Source organism: Rhineura floridana, chromosome 2 (genome assembly GCF_030035675.1).
Source record: "Rhineura floridana isolate rRhiFlo1 chromosome 2, rRhiFlo1.hap2, whole genome shotgun sequence".
In the NCBI taxonomy this organism is placed as follows: domain Eukaryota; kingdom Metazoa; phylum Chordata; class Lepidosauria; order Squamata; family Rhineuridae; genus Rhineura; species Rhineura floridana.
In genome coordinates, this window is record NC_084481.1 from 107,563,610 (window position 1) to 107,581,080 (window position 17,471).

A 17,471-nucleotide genomic window follows, 5' to 3' on the forward strand; every position below is an offset into this window, starting at 1 on the left:
TGGGCTGTAGCATCCTGCAGGGGTCCATTCTATCTCATATGCTATTCAACATTTATATGAAACTGTTGGGAGCTGTCAGCCAGGTGGTTAGGATCATGGTGCACAGCTTGTCTCTCCGTTCCAGTTGAATTAGGAGACACTGTGAAGGTGTTGGACTGATTCCTGGAAGCAATGATGGGCTGGATGAGGGCCAATGAACAGAAGCTGACATTTCAGTTTCTCTTTCGTTATAATTGTTCACACTGTTTTAGGTACGATCTTAACAGGCCTGAACTGAAGTCATCCATCTTTATCAAACTTGTACTCTAGTACCTTTGAAACTCCTTGGGCAAAGAACTGGGACCATCCCTGGAAATCCCTTGCTATGTAACCCCTATAACAATGGCGGTGAACCTTTGTCAGTCCAAGAGCCACATTGCCTTATAGGGAATCTTGAGGTGGCCATGTTCCAGCGGTGGGCAGGGCCAGAGGATGTGATTCTTACCTTTGTACAGTTTACAACATTCCAGCCACACAAATGGCAGAGACTTCTTTACGTGCATACATACACACATACATACATACACACACACATACATACATGCATACACACTCTCTCCCCATCCATTTAGGCAACCAACAGTTCAAGGATACATTTCAGTGAGGCAAAAGCGCTTGAGAATGTGGAGCAGGACTGGGGAGGGCTGTGGCCTGGGAAGAGGGGGTGTAGCCAAGGGAGAGCCCTAAAGGCTGAATAAAAAAGCCTGGAGGCACATGGACCTTAAACAGGGCCAAGACGCTAGCTGGCTGCCTGTGTAGCTGGAGCAGAATAAATATGGTCTTTTTACCACAGCCCCATAGGATATGAGGTACCACATTCTGCATCCTGTGCAGCAGAGATGGGGAACCTGTGGATTTGGTACCGAATTTTCCATTCATTTGCTTATTTTACATAATTGCGGAACTTATTTTTATTTAGCGACTTTCTGTGGCTATTTTCAAAAATGTTTTTTTTTTAAAAAAACTGAAACATTGATAGAACAGTAATTTATTGATATTTCTTTTCAAAATATCAATATTAATATTTACTTTATGCGTTGGGGAAAAACAGAATGGTAAAAGTAGCAGTCAGCGAACAAAGAGGAAACTTGAATTGATACTGGCCTGTTAGGTCAACATAATGCTTTTAAACCGGCATTGGCCAACAGATCCCATCCCTACTCCAGATGTTGTTGGAGTCCAACTCCCATCAGCCCCAGCCAGCATTTGGGTGATGTGAGTCATAATCCAGAAATCTCTGGAGGGCCTGTCCCTACTCTTCAGCATTTACATATAATTAAGGGACAATCCTATACGTGTAGCTCACTCAGTCAGTGCCATAACTTGGCATGTGCAACAGGTGCACAGGCACAGGGCACTGGACGAAGGGGCCCCTGAAATGGATTTGCTGAAATGAAAATTATTTATAAACAATTGTTATATCGTATTTGTTTTATGATTATTTTTGCTGAAATGAAAATTATTTATAAACAATTGTTATATCGTATTTGTTTTATTATTATTTCCCCCCCCCAAAAAATATTAAGGGGCCCAAAAATAAAACCTTGCACAGGGCACATGAAAAGCTAGTTACACTACTGCACTCAATAATGGAATTTTCAAATGCAGGGATGGTTATTGATTGCTAGATTGCTGCACTCTAGAAAAGACTGCAGCTAATAACAAGATGGAGCTGAAATAAGGCATGTTTGAATATAGATGCTACCTGTAGAGGTACTCCAAGGTACAAACCAGCTCCACTAGACGTGAAGTCATGTATCAGTGACTTCCAGTTCCCTAGAATATATGGGTTTCTAACTGCCTTCTTTTCACCTTGTTTGGATTCTGTTTCAACTCATTTATCTACTACCACCTGACTGAAGTGACCACATGCTGTTTCAGAATGGAAAGCACAACTCAGTATTAAAGAAAATTAGAGTTAAGTGTCCTCCCGCTATTGATAAGATTACACTATAGATCCTTCAGCAATCTCTTCCAGCAGTCTTATATGATGATTAAAATACAAGTGACAAAGCGAGACCCTGTGGACATCACAAGTCAGGTGTGCATATAAGTTATGTAAGATCAGGGGGAAAAAATTCAACAAATTATCCTTGACACTTTTGCTGTTATTTATGCCATCTTTATTTAAGAAGGAACCCGCCTGTTTACATCTGCTGTTTTTGCTAGAAGGCTCAAATTTGTATGTGTCTGATTACTTTCCCCACAAAATCAAGTAGAGGTAGTGCAACCTATAATTTAAATGTAAATTACAAATCAGATGTATATATTAAGCAAAATTCATATTACTTTTTACTTCCATTCTAGAGATTAGATTTTTTTTTATAGATCTTCATCCCATAATACATACATTTCCTTTAAAATTCACTTTTGAACTTTACCCTGACAGTTTGAATTATCCTGAGTGGACTTCTAAAATGCTCATGTAAGAGTAATAAAAACATCCCAGAGTCCTGTAGCACCTTCAAGACTAACACATTTATTATGGCATAAGCTTTTGTGGACTGGAGTTCATTTCATCAGACGCATGTGTTGTCCTCATTTGGCAGAAGTGTCCGCATACGAGGGATGTGCATCCTCTCTGTAAGAATCCCAAATCGCAAGCAGAAGAGAAAGCCAACTTTGGAGGATTTGTGCCTTCACAGAGTGAAGCAGAGTTTCCATGAAGCATGACAGGGTGGATTGGGGTCCACACAAAACACCTTGTCGTGTTGTGTGATCCAGACATTTAAAAAATCCCAACTGCATAAAGGGCATATAATACATCTTGCCATAGAGAAACTATGTCTCACTCTCTAACCATAAGGAAAATGCTCTCTCTCTCTCTCTCTCTCTCTGTGTGTGTGTGTGTGTGTGTGTGTGTGTGTGTGTGTGTGTGTGTGTGAAGTGGAGCTTTCTAGAAGTGAAACATACAATGCTTAAAAAGCAACTTGCAGGGTGGGGGGGTGAGAGGACTCATTTGCAACTGACATGTCACATTTTTAATTGGAGGGGAAATTTTACTGTGGCTCTCTGGTCACAGTGGTTTGGGGGAGGGATCAATAAATATAAGCAAAACCACATGGAGAAAAGTCAATCCCTTTTACTTCTCCCCCCCAGTCAACTTTAAATGTGTGTAGCACAAACACCCCTGTATCTATTTGTCTGCAAGTTGGCAGGTTTGTTACTCAGAGGTACCTCTCTTATGTCTGTAACTTTCAGAAAAATTGTCCAGAAAACACTATGGGAGATGATTCTTTTTTAAAAACACTACGCAGTGTAACTGCTGCCCTGCATGAAAACCACTGTCCTGATATTTGGTAGGGTACATGCTTAAGAACATAAGAACATAAGAAGAGCCTGCTGGATCAGGCCAGTGGCCCATCTAGTCCAGCATCCTGTTCTCACAGTGGCCAACCAGGTGCCTAGCTTTCATAAGGGTTGACCACAGTTGCAAATTTCATCCAATATATCCTGCCCTTCCAAAAGTAGCCCAGGATGGCCAAAAAAAAGTGATAATGCAATAAAAAAAATCTTTAAAACATTTTAAAAACAATTCCAATACAAATGCAGACTGGGATAATGATCTCTACTTTAAAAGCTTGTGGAAAGAAGGTCTTCAGTGGGCGCTGAAAAGATAACAGAGACAGCACCTGTCTAATATTTAAGGGGAGGGAATTTCAAAGGGTAGGTGCCACAACACTAAAGGCTTGATTCCTATATTGTGCAAAATGGACCTCCTGATGAGATGTCATCTGCAGGAGGCCCCTGCAGAGCGCAGTGATTGACCGGATATAGAAGGAGTAATTCAATCTTTCAGGTATCCCGGTCCCAAGCTGCATAAGGCTTTATACACCAAATTCAGCACCTTAAATTTTACCCCGGTAGCTAATCTTAGTGTTACTGAGCTTATTAATACCTGTAGTTGGACAAGAAACCATCGTCCCCAAATGAATAGAATCAAATGTATTGTTAAGTATGAATTCTGCAGTTTCACGTTGGGGTCTTTCCTGGAAGTTCCTTTTGAGGAGAATTGCACTGTTTAGGAGTAAAGCTCGTAATGGGCTACCAGGAGACTACTGTTCACCCAGAAATTCCTAGCAATCTCTAACTAGAAAAGTCCATTTATGATTGCCGATTCAACATGATCTTATTACATGAACCACCATGAAGTATGGGGTATTGGGTTAGTTTGTTTGTTTTGCTGTGATGCTTGGAACAACTGGTGATGAGGTATTTAGGCAGTGCAGGCTTTAGATGTGTACTTTATAGGTAATTTTATATAAAATAGTGAAATACTTTTGTAGCTAAGATATAGCATGGGTACTGTTCTCTCTCTTGCACAGAAACACACACATTTCCTTGAATAAAATCCTTGAGACAACTTTCCATGAACCAATTAATGTATATACTTGTATTTAGACTGGTTTTAGTTCTTTTTTTTAGCTTTCTTTTGCTTCATTGGTTTGTGAATCAGGCCAAGTATTGCTCTGTGCCTTGATTTTCCATCCATCAAGTGATGGTAGTGTATTTTTTTAACAGATGTATTGCAAGGATTAATGAATGTAAGTGAAGCCCTTGGATGATGTAGCATGGTGGCCATCTGTGCATGTAGATGGATGAAATAGTGTTTTCAGATCAATAATCCAGAGCTGGCAGGGAAAAAACTACATTTGTGTTGCCAAAGAGTAAGAGAAATAGACTCAGATACAGAGAAAGAAGTCTCCTGATCTCAGACACAGCTGATGACAGTCAAAAACTATTTACAGTTGTTAACTCTTATATCAATTTGTCACTGGTGACGGCCACTGAGTGAAAATCCTCCTAGCTATGATCTGTACTTCTCCATCCCTTAATTTAGAGTGCCGTTACCTCACTATGTTCACCTGTATATTTCCCCCCTCTCTTTCTGAGGCTTAGCTTTTTCAGTAGCTACTAGCTTCATATGTTTCATTTTTAAAAATTAAGTCTGAAAATATGTAAAGTTTGATATTCAAACCAGGGGCAACTTCTGACATCACTCTTAACATGGCAGATGCTCTCTGGAATTGTTCAGAACCCTGAAATAGTAATGGCTGAGAGGGGTGGATGTTTCGGCTGAGAGTAGCCTGTGAAATTATCTGAACCTGGCCTTACAAGGGGATGTTGGTGTAATGAGACCATAACAGCCACACTAATGATAGGCAGTGCAGCCTTGGGATATTCAGGCTGGGCAAACATCCTTTACCAGGTGTATCCTGATCAGCTCAATAGAAAGCACCCAATACTTTTCAAAATCAAGAATTCTTGATTTTAACAGAAGCAAAAGCTGAGAGTACGTGCACCCTGAACTTCAGGAAAGTTTATTTCAATAAACTCAGAACAATATGGTTCCATGGCAAGCAACCCTAATGAGAAAAGGAGTCCAAGATGGGTGGAAGTTTCTAAAAAAGGAAATTCTAAAAGCGCAATGGCAAGCAATTCCAACAAGAAAAAAAGGGGGGAAACAGCAGAAGAAGCCAATGTGGTTTCACAAAAAGCTTAGAGATGACCTGAAAACAAAAAAAGACACATACAGGAAGTGGAAAGAAGGCCAGGCCACAAAGGAAGAGTACAGGCAGGTATCACGGAATTTCCGGATTGATGTCAGGAAGGCTAAAGCTGAGAATGAGCTGAGGTTAGTGAGGGATGCTGAAAGCAACGAAAAAGCTTTCTTCAGGTACATCCATAGTAAAAGACAGAGAAAAGAAATGGTGGCACAGCTACTCAATGAGGAGGGCAAAATGATAACAGATTACAAAGAGAAGGCAGAAGTGCTCAGTTCCTACTTTGGCTCAGTCTTCTCCCAAAAAAGGATCTATGGCCCTCCCAGGAAACATGAAGTAGAAGGGGAAGGATTGGAACTTGAGCTTGACAGACAAACGGTCAAGGAATACCTAATCACTTTGAATGAGTTCAAATCGGCAGGGCCCGATAAACTGCATCCTAGAGTATTGAAGGAACTGGCTGAAGAACTCTCAGAACCGCTCTCTATTGACTTCCGGGAAGGGTGACTTCGCTTGTGCCTGCTTTTGAGACGGGCTTCCGCCTCAGAAGAAGCTTATTCAGATATAAATCAGTCAGAACATTTTTTTTTTTGACTGATGAAATTTCTCCCGGGCAGGGAGAAACGTAGAGATCAACCTCAAAAGCCTGTTTTTGTTGGGAGGACTGGATTTCATTAATTTATGAGAAAAGGTCCAGCCAGCAATGCCAGACGGACTTCCGAACAAGCTCTATCTGATTAATGCGATACGTTTATCTTTTCTTCAAAGAGAAAACGGACTAACAGGCAAGCACCCTTCTTTCTATTTTTTTTTTCTACTTGGTTTAAATTGTTGCAGCAAAAAGAGATTTGTCAAATGAATCAGCTTTAAAGAACTTCTGGGTGAGCTATAACTCTTCTCTGTTATTCACGAAATTAACAGCTTATCTCTGTTTCTATTGCAAAAAGCTGTCCTAGAAGTGCATTCTAAAGATATAAACAGAAGAGGGATTTCTATTCTGAGGAGAAAAAAATAAAAAATATGAACTTTGGAACATTATATTGTCTGGGACTATTCTCTTTTTGGTCTATTTTATTTTGACGAATCTGCTTCTTCACGACGCCACTAACTGTTTTGATGCTGGGAACTAAATTTGTTTTGTATTCTTGAACATAGAGAGATAAGGCAGGCTGCTCTGTTTATACTGTGATGTCATCAAGCCTGGAATATTAACCCAATTGTTGCTGAAATAAGAAGTGGTTCTTCTTTATTTTTGTTTTGTTTTGTTTTCGTGGTTTTAAAAATGGCAATCAAGAAAGTGGCTGAGAATCTGGAAGTAATTATGTTTCAGAAAATAATGGATGAGATTGAGATAACGAAACAAACCCTGCGACAGGGCAGTAAGGAGCTGAAAATGGAACTGAGTAAAATGACGCAGGAGCTTAAAGAAATAGGGGATCCTGTGAGAGAGGAGAATGAGATCAGAGATGAGAAAAGAAAAAATAAAGGGAAGATACAAGCCCTGGAGATTGGAACAAATGTGGAATTGGAAAAAGATCTGGAGTTTATGGATATTAGAAATAAAATCTACTGTTTGGAATTTAACGTTATCTCTGAAGAAATTAATGAAGATATTAGAGATAAAGTTATCAATGGCTTGGATAATTTTCTGGACTGGAATGACGTGATGGAGCTTGATATAGAGAAAATCTATGGAATTAACTGCAGCCATGTGACAATGGAAAAATTCTCAAGAGATGAGCCAGTGCATTTTGTAAAAAAGAAGAACAGAGATATGACTTTACAACAATATTTCAGCAACTTATTCAGAATGGATGGCAAGAAAATATTTGGGATAGAGGAAATTCCCATCAGACTCTTATTATATGACTATGGCTATGACAGCAAGATTATTATGGAATACTGATAATGGAAGATTGGACACTGAAATTACTGGACTTAACAGGACTATTGAAGATGGAAGATGGAATTAATATGGATAATGGAATAATGGCTATTGAAATTATTGGACAACAGATTTGATGAGATGGATTGATTGATATGTTTATTTGGACTATGGTTATGACAATAAGATTATTATTATTATTAACGAGATGGATTAATCGACATGTTTATTTGGAGAAAAATTGATAGATATATTTCTTAAAGAATTGAAACCTCTCTTTGACTTTTTGTGGAAAGAATAAAGTAATATCTATGAGATTTGATGATTAATTAAGATAACTACTGGAGGAAAGTGATTTTATAATATAATTTAAGAGACAGGATTGTTATATATTGTAGACCTATAACTGATCTGCGACAAATGGGAAGTCAACATTTTATTTTTTTGTTTAATCATTTTTGCTTTGTTTTGTTTTTTGTCTTTGAATGTTTTATGATTTTGTTTTGTTTGTTTTATGAAAATTTGAATAAAAATTATTGTAAAAAAAAAAAAAGAACCACTCTCTATTATCTTTGTGCAATTGTGGAGGACTGGTGATGACTGGAGGAGAGCTAATGTTGTCCCTATCTTCAAAAATGGCAAAAAGGAGGAACCAGGGAATTACAGACCAGTCAGCCTAACATCAATCCCTGGAAAACTCTGGAGCAGATGATAAAGCAGTCAATCTGTAAGCACCTTCAAAACAATGCAGTGATTACTAGGAGCCAACACGGATTTATGAAGAACAAATCCTACCAAACTAATCTTATCTCATTTTTTGATCGGGTAACCTCCCTTGTAGACTGTGGGAATGCTGTGGACATACTATATCTCAACTTCAGCAAAGCTTTTGACAAACTGCCCCATGATATTTTGATTAGCAAGCTAGCTAAATGTGGGCTGGATGGAACAACTATCAGGTGGATCCACAGTTGGCTCCAGAATCGTACTCAAAGAGTGCTTATCAATGGTTCCTTCTCAAATTGGCTGAAGTAACGAGTGGGGTACCACAGGGCTTGGTCCTGGGCCCAGTGCTTTTCAACATTTTTATTAACGACTTGGATGAGGAGGTACAGAGCATGCTTATCAAATTTACAGATGATACAAAATTGGGTGGCATAGCTAATACCGTGGAAGACAGAAAGAAAATTCAAAGGAACCTTGATAGGCTGGAGCATTGGGCTGAAAACAACAGAATGAAATTCAACAGAGATAAATGCAAAGTTCTACACTTAGGAAAAAGAAACCAAATGCAGTTATAAGATGGGGGATACCTGGCTCAGCAATACGACATGTGAGAAGGATCTTGGAATTGTGTTTGATCACAAGCTGAATATGAGTCAACGGTGTGATGTGGCTGCAAAAAAGGCAAACGCTATATTAGGCTGCATTAACAGACGTATAGTTTCCAAATCGCATGAAGCATTAGTTCCCCTCTATTCAGCACTGGTTAGGCCTCATCTTGAATACTGCATCCAGTTCTGGTCTCCGCACTTCACGAAAGATGCAGACAAACTGGAACAGGTTTGGAGGAGGGCAGCAAGGATGATTAGGGGACTAGAAACCAAGCCCTATGAGGAGAGACTGAAAGAACTGGGCACGTTTAGCCTGGAGAAGAGAAGACTGAGGGGAGATATGATAGCACTCTTCAAATACATGAAAGGTTGTTGCACAGAGGAGGGTCGGGACCTCTTCTCAATCATCCCAGAGTGCAGGACACGGAATAATGGGCTCAAGTTGCAGGAAGCCAGATTTTGACTGGACATCAGAAAAAACTTCCTAACTGTTAGAGCCATACAACAATGGAACCAATTACCTAGAGAGGTGGTGGGCTCTCCGACACTGGAGGCATTCATGAGGCAGCTGGACAGCCATCTGTTGGGAACACTTTGATCTGGAGTCCTGCATAGAGCAGGGGGTTGGACTTGATGGCCTTATTAGGCCCCTTCCAACTCTACTATTCTATAATTCTATACTTAATTTCCAGAAAGGGAGAAGGGCTTTTGTGCATATAGCAACATCAGAGTACATGGTGCTTTAACATAACAAAAAGAAACAGGCAACATCGCTGTTCTGAGAAGCTTACGGTCCAAATTTTGACTATATTGGGAGACAACAAAGAAAAAGGAAGAAACTGAGAGGCATTCAGTGTACATCATTATATCAGATGAAAGTATTTGTCCATCCAATCCCATATTATCCACTATGCCTAGCTGTGGCTCTTCAGGTTAAGCCAAAATGTTGCAGAAAAACTTGAGTATGAGCTGGGATTTGAATGAAGAGAACAGATATTCTAGAAGCAGCGAGCCAGGCAGAAAGTGCAGTAAGTGAGAATGGATAGGGTTCTGTAAGAGAATCATTTTCATCATTCATCCCTGGTGATCACTCGTGGCCAAGTAAGATTGTCTTCCAAGATAAGGTCTTTAACAGTGGGTCCGTAAATGACTGTGGAAGCCAAATCTGGATCCACACAGCCTCCCACAGTGAGGACATAGGTTTCCAGACGGAAGATGGCCGCAATGAGGATTTGTTTGACATGCCTTCCGCTTGGCTCGTTTGTCCCGTTCGCCCTGTATTCATGCTTCTTCGAAGTCCACAGTACCTTTGATAATAGCCGATCTCCATTTGGGACGTTCATGGGCCAAGACTTCCCAGTTCTTGATGTTCACGTTACATTTTTTTAGATTCGCTTTAAGAACATCTTTAACCCTCTTTTGACTTGGGCTGCTTGGGTTGGAAAAGCAAAGGGATATGTAAACATCTTAAGTGTTGTTTTTTTTAAATTAAGTGGTCCGTACATTTTGTTACACTGTATAAAATAAAGTATGAGGAGGGGTGAGCAATGTAAACAATTCTAGAGATAGTTCTGCGTAGCAGTGAGAAGATTAAACTTTGAAAAAGGGATGCCAGAAAGACAAAGTTTACAGTAATCAAGGCAGGAGGTAACCAGACAATGAGTTGGAGATTTAGGGTGTCTCCAGACTGTCAGTATTTTGCAAGAGGAATTAAAGTGTGTGCCAGAACTTTTGGTTTGTTAAAGTAAGGTGGATTAAAGCACTCTGCAACAACTAATTCACTTTTTTAAAAATATAGAGACTTTTTGCAGTTTGGAAAATGATGTGGAAGTGTATTGAAAAATGTGGGAGAACAAATGATTAACGGGAAGTCATGTAAACACCCCACAAGCAAATCAGGATGAATGCTCATTGTCATCTAACTGCTTTGTAAACAAATAAGAAAATGCTCAAAAACTGGACATAGTCTAACCACAGTGTAAGCTTTGTACAAGCAAATCAGGATGAATGCTGAAGAAACAGACCATCTGGAGGAACATGGAGCCTGGGTGGTTCAACTTTTTAGGAGTCAAAGCCACATGCACTGACCTAAAAGCTCTGCCCCTCATACCAGTGTGTTAGCAGGACTTGGTGGAGGCTCAATGATGAGAAGAAATGCTCTGTTCCTCTTCAGATACAGTTCTGTTTATGATGATTGATTCTGCAGTTATGGTCATTTTTGTAAAACATGTCCAGACTGACTTTTCTCTCAAATCTGGATGAGCACCCATTTGTCTGCTTTGAGCCACGAAGCAGTTACACATGGCTTTCTTAGTGGCTGCCTGCTGTGTGAGGTATATTTCCATTTCTTTTTGAGGCTTATTTTTTCCTCTCCCTCAATTGCACCGGCATGAATACTTTAGAGAGTAGCAACCATGCTAACAGACCTCTGTATATTTATCAGCAGTCTTCTAAATAAAAGACTCCTGGTCTATGCTGGTGAGTGAATCAACAGTGACCCTTGGTGGCTAAATGTGTTTAGTGCTGAAGTTTGATGGCACAGACTTGCTTTCTTCCACCCCCTGACTACTTTCATGCTATATGCAAATACCTCTGCTATATTTGGCTGTCTGAAGCAGTGGATGTTTTATTTTTGAGTTTTAAAGCTAAACCATTTTCTCACCACATGGAAAAAGCTGATATTAAACTGATATTTGAATTATACATGCATGGATGTTAATTTAAATAGCCCTGATGGAAAATTTAGCATAGCTGTAATAATTTTGTATTAATAGCAGGATTTGTTCGGCTTAAAATTGTCCACTCCTACATACAAGAGATGAGTCTCAGACAGAAAAATTACATCTTACTGCACTCAGGCCTCACTTTTGCTTAGAAAATGCTGAAAACTAAGTGTGGCATTAGCATTATTGTATCTGTTAGAAATCAATTTTGTTTTTCTGGCATCTGATTTCTGACTTGCTTTCTAACAAACTAGTATATTTTTTATGTCCTTCAATGTTTTGTTGGCTAGCTGTTCCTCATAACTGCTTGACAGAAAATTGCACAAAGCAGTATAGATGAAACTGAAATGTAGAAATATTCAGGTTCTACATGGGTGCTTGTGGATCTATTTTGTCAATGAAGCATGAATAATTCATTTTCAATCAAATACAATTCAATGTTGTTTGCTTTCTGTGCCTCCCTCTCCACCACCTCTGGTGGCAATGCAACCACAGTGGACTTCTGTTTTTATCATCACGCTGGAGTCTGTTCTACAAAGGCTGTCACAGGATGCAAGCTAATGGGTCTGAGGAGGCCATTACAAGAGCTCACTGATGGGCTTAATGTGTAGCTATTGCAGGTGTGGAGTTAAGTCATTGCCAAGGTAATTTTTTGAGGCTGGCAGCCAACCGAATCTTTTTTGTTATTGTATGTACAATTGATTTGGCATGGCTATCTGGATTTTCTGTTGTTCATTTATATCCATTTTTTTCAAGGAATTCAAAGTGCATACATGGTTCGCCTCATTTCATAAAAAGCAATAAATCTGCACCATATATTTGTTGAACTCTTCTCTGATATTTTATGAAATTGTGATATCTGAGTATTTTATTTATAAATAAACAACATTTCTTTGTTTTTACATTTTCATCCCACCTGAGCTCTAAGGAGCTCACGGTGGTGTACATGATTCTCTGCCATCTCATTTCATCCTCACAACAATCCTGTGAGGTAGGTTTGGCTGAGAGAAGGTGATTGGCCGAAGGTCACCCAGTAAGCTGCATGGCTGAGTGGGGACTTGAACCTGGGTCTCCCTGGCTCTATATACACCACATGGGATTTAGCACACCAACACCAGAAACTCATTTTCTTAAAGCACTTTCTATATGTTGGCTGGCCTGCTAACATTACTGTTATTTGGTTGTCAGTTAGCTCATGAATCTGTTAAAATATGGGATTTGCATCTTTTTCTTCCCATAGTTCCTATATACCTCCTGTCCTTTTGTGCCTCATCCTCCTATCCCATCCCATCATGTGGGGAACACATGGGCTTAGAGCTGTAGGATTTGAATATAGTAAAACATGAGTGTTCCATTAACCGCTTGAGGAGGGACAGATGTTTTTTTATATATGGGTTCAGACAAGCAATAAAGATTGACGTCAGCTGTGTTAATTAACATGGCTTTATTCTGCTAACAGATTATGATTCTGTAGAGCAGATAATATGTTGCCATGCAGCTATTGGGTCAGGCCCCCCTTCCCTAGTATTCAGGAAAGGGGACCTCCTCTGGAATGGTTCACCAGCCTTCCCTAAGCCTCTTCTGTTCTGTGCTATTGATGTTCAGTGGTTGAGGTCTGCTGCCGATGTGCCAATGTGCTGTGCTCTGAGATGCTCTTTATAGACCAGAAATACTGAGGTTTAAGAAGTCATTTCTAGACTTATAAGTGGCAAATAGGTGGCACTGCCACATCACAGGAGGAAACATTATTTACTATTGTTTCCACAGTTCTCATGATCTCATCTTCATAGTCATAACATACTTATGAGACATCTGTTTTTGTGTACAGTAGGGCCCCGCTTTTCGGCGTTCTGCTAATACGGCAGCTTTCAATTAGAGTAAGGCCCCACTCATATGGCGCTTGTTCTGCTTTTACGGCGTTTTTTGGGCATCGGGTGCCATTTTATTGACGGAGTTCTGCTTTTCAGCAGGGGTCTGGAACGTAACCCACCGTATGGGCGGGGCCCTACTGTACTGTTTCCTGTCCTGATGTTCCCAGGTTTCATGAAGGCTAACTACATGAAAGAGCTTGCGCAGTCTCTTCTGCCTTTCATTCCTACAGAACTTCAATCCTCCACTTTTTGCTATTACGTACAAGCAGTCCTGGGCTCCTTATGGGAGGAAGGGCAGGATATAAAAAGTATAATGAGTATGTTTCAGTACTGGAGCAGAAAAGGAACTGGATGTTATTTGCTTAAATCCTTGCTTAAGCAATTTATTATTTAAAACCTGGTGGATATACAAAGAGAAATTAAGGTCCGGCCGTTCATTTCGTACAGCTATTTATTATAATGAGGGGATCGAAGAAAAATGCATTTTGGGCAATATGAAGAATTAGGAAGAGCATGGTCTAATAGAACTCAAGAAATTACAAATACATGACCCTATAAAAAGTTAATGAGAAATTATGGGAAGAAGTTGGTGGGCATAGGGTTGCCAGGTCTCTGGTTTTTGGCTGGACCCTCTGGTTTTTGGGGGTACTCTCAGGGTCTCTGGGTGAGTCACCTTACTCTCCGGACTCTTACCTTTCATTTAAAAAAAAAAGTTTCTAGGTCATCTGGTTCAAAAGATATAAACCAAAATGTCAGCCCCCCCCAACTTCTTAGTACTGGCTGCTCTAATGCCTGCCCTTTCAGGTTTATAGCCAAAAGGTGAAGTCAGGGTTGTGATTGACAAGATTTGTTAACTCCAGGCATAGTTAAACTCATAGTTTCCTTTTCCTGCTGGTCTCACATCAGGAATTCAGTAAATATATAGCTTTCAACAGCATAAAGAGTACTTTCTCTGTACAGGATTGGGTCTTGCTTCTGAGTAAACATGTATAGGATTGCACTACAACAAAAGACCACAGCAAGATCTCCGTAGGCATAAAAATGTACATGCACGGTTTTTAGCAAATCATCACTGTCTTTTTCTATGTGCATTTCATATACCTCTGAGTTCACTCCCTTGCATCCATGGAAGCAACAACAGTGGTTCCATGTGCTCAGCCCAACCTCTTAAACCCACTGATGAGGCACCTTGTTATTTGCATGATGGTTTGTTTTTTGCCTAATAGTGGTAAAAGAGAATTCACATACTGGGAAGTGTGGCTTCAATTGCTCTTGTTCCCAAGCTACTACCTGTGAAGGTAGACCAAACCATGTGTGTTTTCTCTCTGTCAATTATTACTCACTGGAATTGGGTTGACTGTCAAAGTGAGTTTATAGCAGCCCACAGAATAGCAGGCCACAGAGTAGAGGAAAGAGTAGAGAATCTTCTTAACTCTTAATCATTTCTCAAACCTCTCTCTGCAGTCAAGGGTCAAGTCTGTAAAGAAGTTTGGAGCAGCCACGTTAAAAGGCAGGTATGGCATTCCAGGCCGGGGGTTGCCAACCCTGTACTGATATGGATATTGTTGCAGAGGATCCCTAGTCAAGCCTTACCAAAAACGGCACAATCCTAACCATATCTACTCAGAAGTGAGTCCTGTTGAGTTCTATGGTGCTTAGTCCCTTAGTAAGTGTGTTTAGAATTGCAGCCTTCAGGGGCATCCATCTTTACTCCTGAGTGCTGCCGTCTAACATCTCCACAACACTAGGCTCCTTTTTTCCTACCACGGCCTTCTGGTGACTGACCTGGCATGAGGGTACTTAAACCCTTTTTACCAGAAGCAAGTAGGCTAGATTAAATGTTCCTTAACCAGGTTCTCTAAGCAAGTGAGAAGGAATGATCCGTCACTTCAGCTGGACCTGGAAATACCCTCATTTAGCTAAGATTTGTATCTTAATTTCCAATCAGAGAAATTTTTTTTTGAGTAGCATGCTCCAAGCAACTGTGGTTGATGCTTAATGCATCATGCTTAATGACATCACTAGGGCCCACCACCTGTGACATCAGTAGGGCCCACCGCTGAAATCTCAGTGTACAGGGTTCTTTTACATTTAACAGCTATATGGCAGGCAGAAATTCAACAGGTAAAACCTTTTCTAGTGTGGAAATATAATTATTGGGAAAGCTTCATCATGACTACTCTCTAATTTTGGTTATGCCATGCCCTCATGGCAGCCATTTTGTATTGTGACACTCACTCACGGCAACCATTTAGTTCCTGGTGGTCCCAGCACTCTCTCAAAACTTGAAATGTGTCCTCAAGTCCAAAAAGGTAAAAAGGTTGGTGACCCCTGAGCTAGGAAGTTGCTTCAAAATGAACAAGGCAGTCTTTTCTCCATTGTCTAAGTCCAAAGAAACCATAGAGTCACACATGCAAAAGAGGAGCACAGTTTCAAAGTGAACCAAGAAAGTCCTGAAGCCATTCTGAACCTTCTCTGAAATGTTTGTATCTCTACATTTCTCCATAGCACTTGTCAATCATAGCTGTGACTAGAGATGTGCTAAAGTACAGTTAAAGCTGTTTGTGTACAGGGGAGCTTCTTTAGCTGATATGCTAACTATTGATTCTCCAGCCTGTATCTATGCTTTTAAACAGAGAATCAGAAAGCTAATTACTTAGAGGTAATTACTTTAGCTCCACACAGAATCCCTTTTACTGAGTTAAGATTTAATGTCATGCCTTCTGCCTTTCTCAATGGCCGTCATAAAAAACTTCCCTTAGAACACCGGTTTTGTGTGTTTTGTAAAACGGCTATAGAGGTTGCTGTTCATTATGTTACCTAGTGTTCTTTATATAAAGATCCTTGTGAGAAATATCTGTCTGAATTTAGTCATAGGAAAATTTTTGTTTCACCAAGTGAGTTTGTGTGTTTTTTGTTATTGGACAAAGAAATATATATCTCATTGCATGTTTTCTTATTTGCCCCGGCAGCTAGGAGTTTAAGAGCTAAATTCTATGATCTATGTATGTAATGGCATATTGCTAAACAAATAAAACAATTATGGTATGGACTAGAGATGTGAAGGCACAGGGAAAGACAGAACAAAAAAGTTTTTCTCCAGTTTTTCTAGGTTTTTTCCCCGTGGGCCTTCACATCTCTAGCTGAGACTACCCTAAAAATACAGAAAAGTAGGACTGTATCACACAAGGCAATTGCTTCATATGACGCCTGCCCATTTTGCTTCATAAAATTTGTTCTACAAGGGCTAGAGTGTTTAAAAAAAATGAAAATTAGGTCTGAGTTCCCTGATGTACAGGGCCGGTTCCAAAGGGCGGCCAGGTTGGGCACTGGCCCGAGGGCTCCACAGCTCTAGGAGCCCCTGGGGGGTCTGTTTCACTCATTATGTTTCTAAGGCTTTTTGCCAAAGAATCCTGGGAAGTGTAGTTTGTTAAGGGGTCTCCTTAACAAAGAGCACCTGTGACAATTTCCCAGGATTTTTTGGTTGAAATAAAGTGCTTTAAATGCATAGTGTGGTTAACTCCTAAGTCTATATCTGAGATGCTTCACACATATACCTAAAGATATTATATATTAAAAATACTAGGTTTTTTAATACTTCAAAAGAGCCAAGTTTTGCTGCATCTTCCTGTTGAGTGTACACACAGTAGCAAACCCAGATTTACCACCATGTAATATGCATTCCTGTTAATTAAAGAGTCTAGTTTGATGGCTGGTGGACGGCCAGAAGAGCTTTTAAATAATATGGATTAAGGTAGGGATGAGAAATACTGAGACATTGGTTGGAAGACCAACATCTGATCCCTCAGCATTGTGATTGCTTTTATCATGTTGATGACTTCTGGATTTTAACACACCAGGTAGAGGTTTGGTTGCAATGGGATAATTGCCTTCATAATGTGGCTAATTTATGTGATTCATGACAGATGCTATTAGAGGTCACCGATTCATAGGGTCGCCATAAGTCATAATTGACTTGAAGGCACATAACAACAACAAAACTTGTTACATGTTTAGTGCTGCAATTTGTAGTGCTGCATCTCAATCCTGGATTTGCATGAAGCCAGAACACAGCCCTCATTGGAGGATTTGTAGTGCCAGTGGCGACTGGTGGA

At 40.0% G+C, this 17,471-nt stretch overlaps 1 protein-coding gene across 7 annotated transcripts in view; it reads left to right on the forward strand.

Moving 5' to 3' along the window:
- The window catches only part of TSPAN4 (tetraspanin 4), a 937,220-nt gene that overhangs the window by 231,714 nt on the left and 688,035 nt on the right, over window positions 1-17,471 (forward strand). The gene's annotated exons all lie outside the window — the stretch shown is intronic.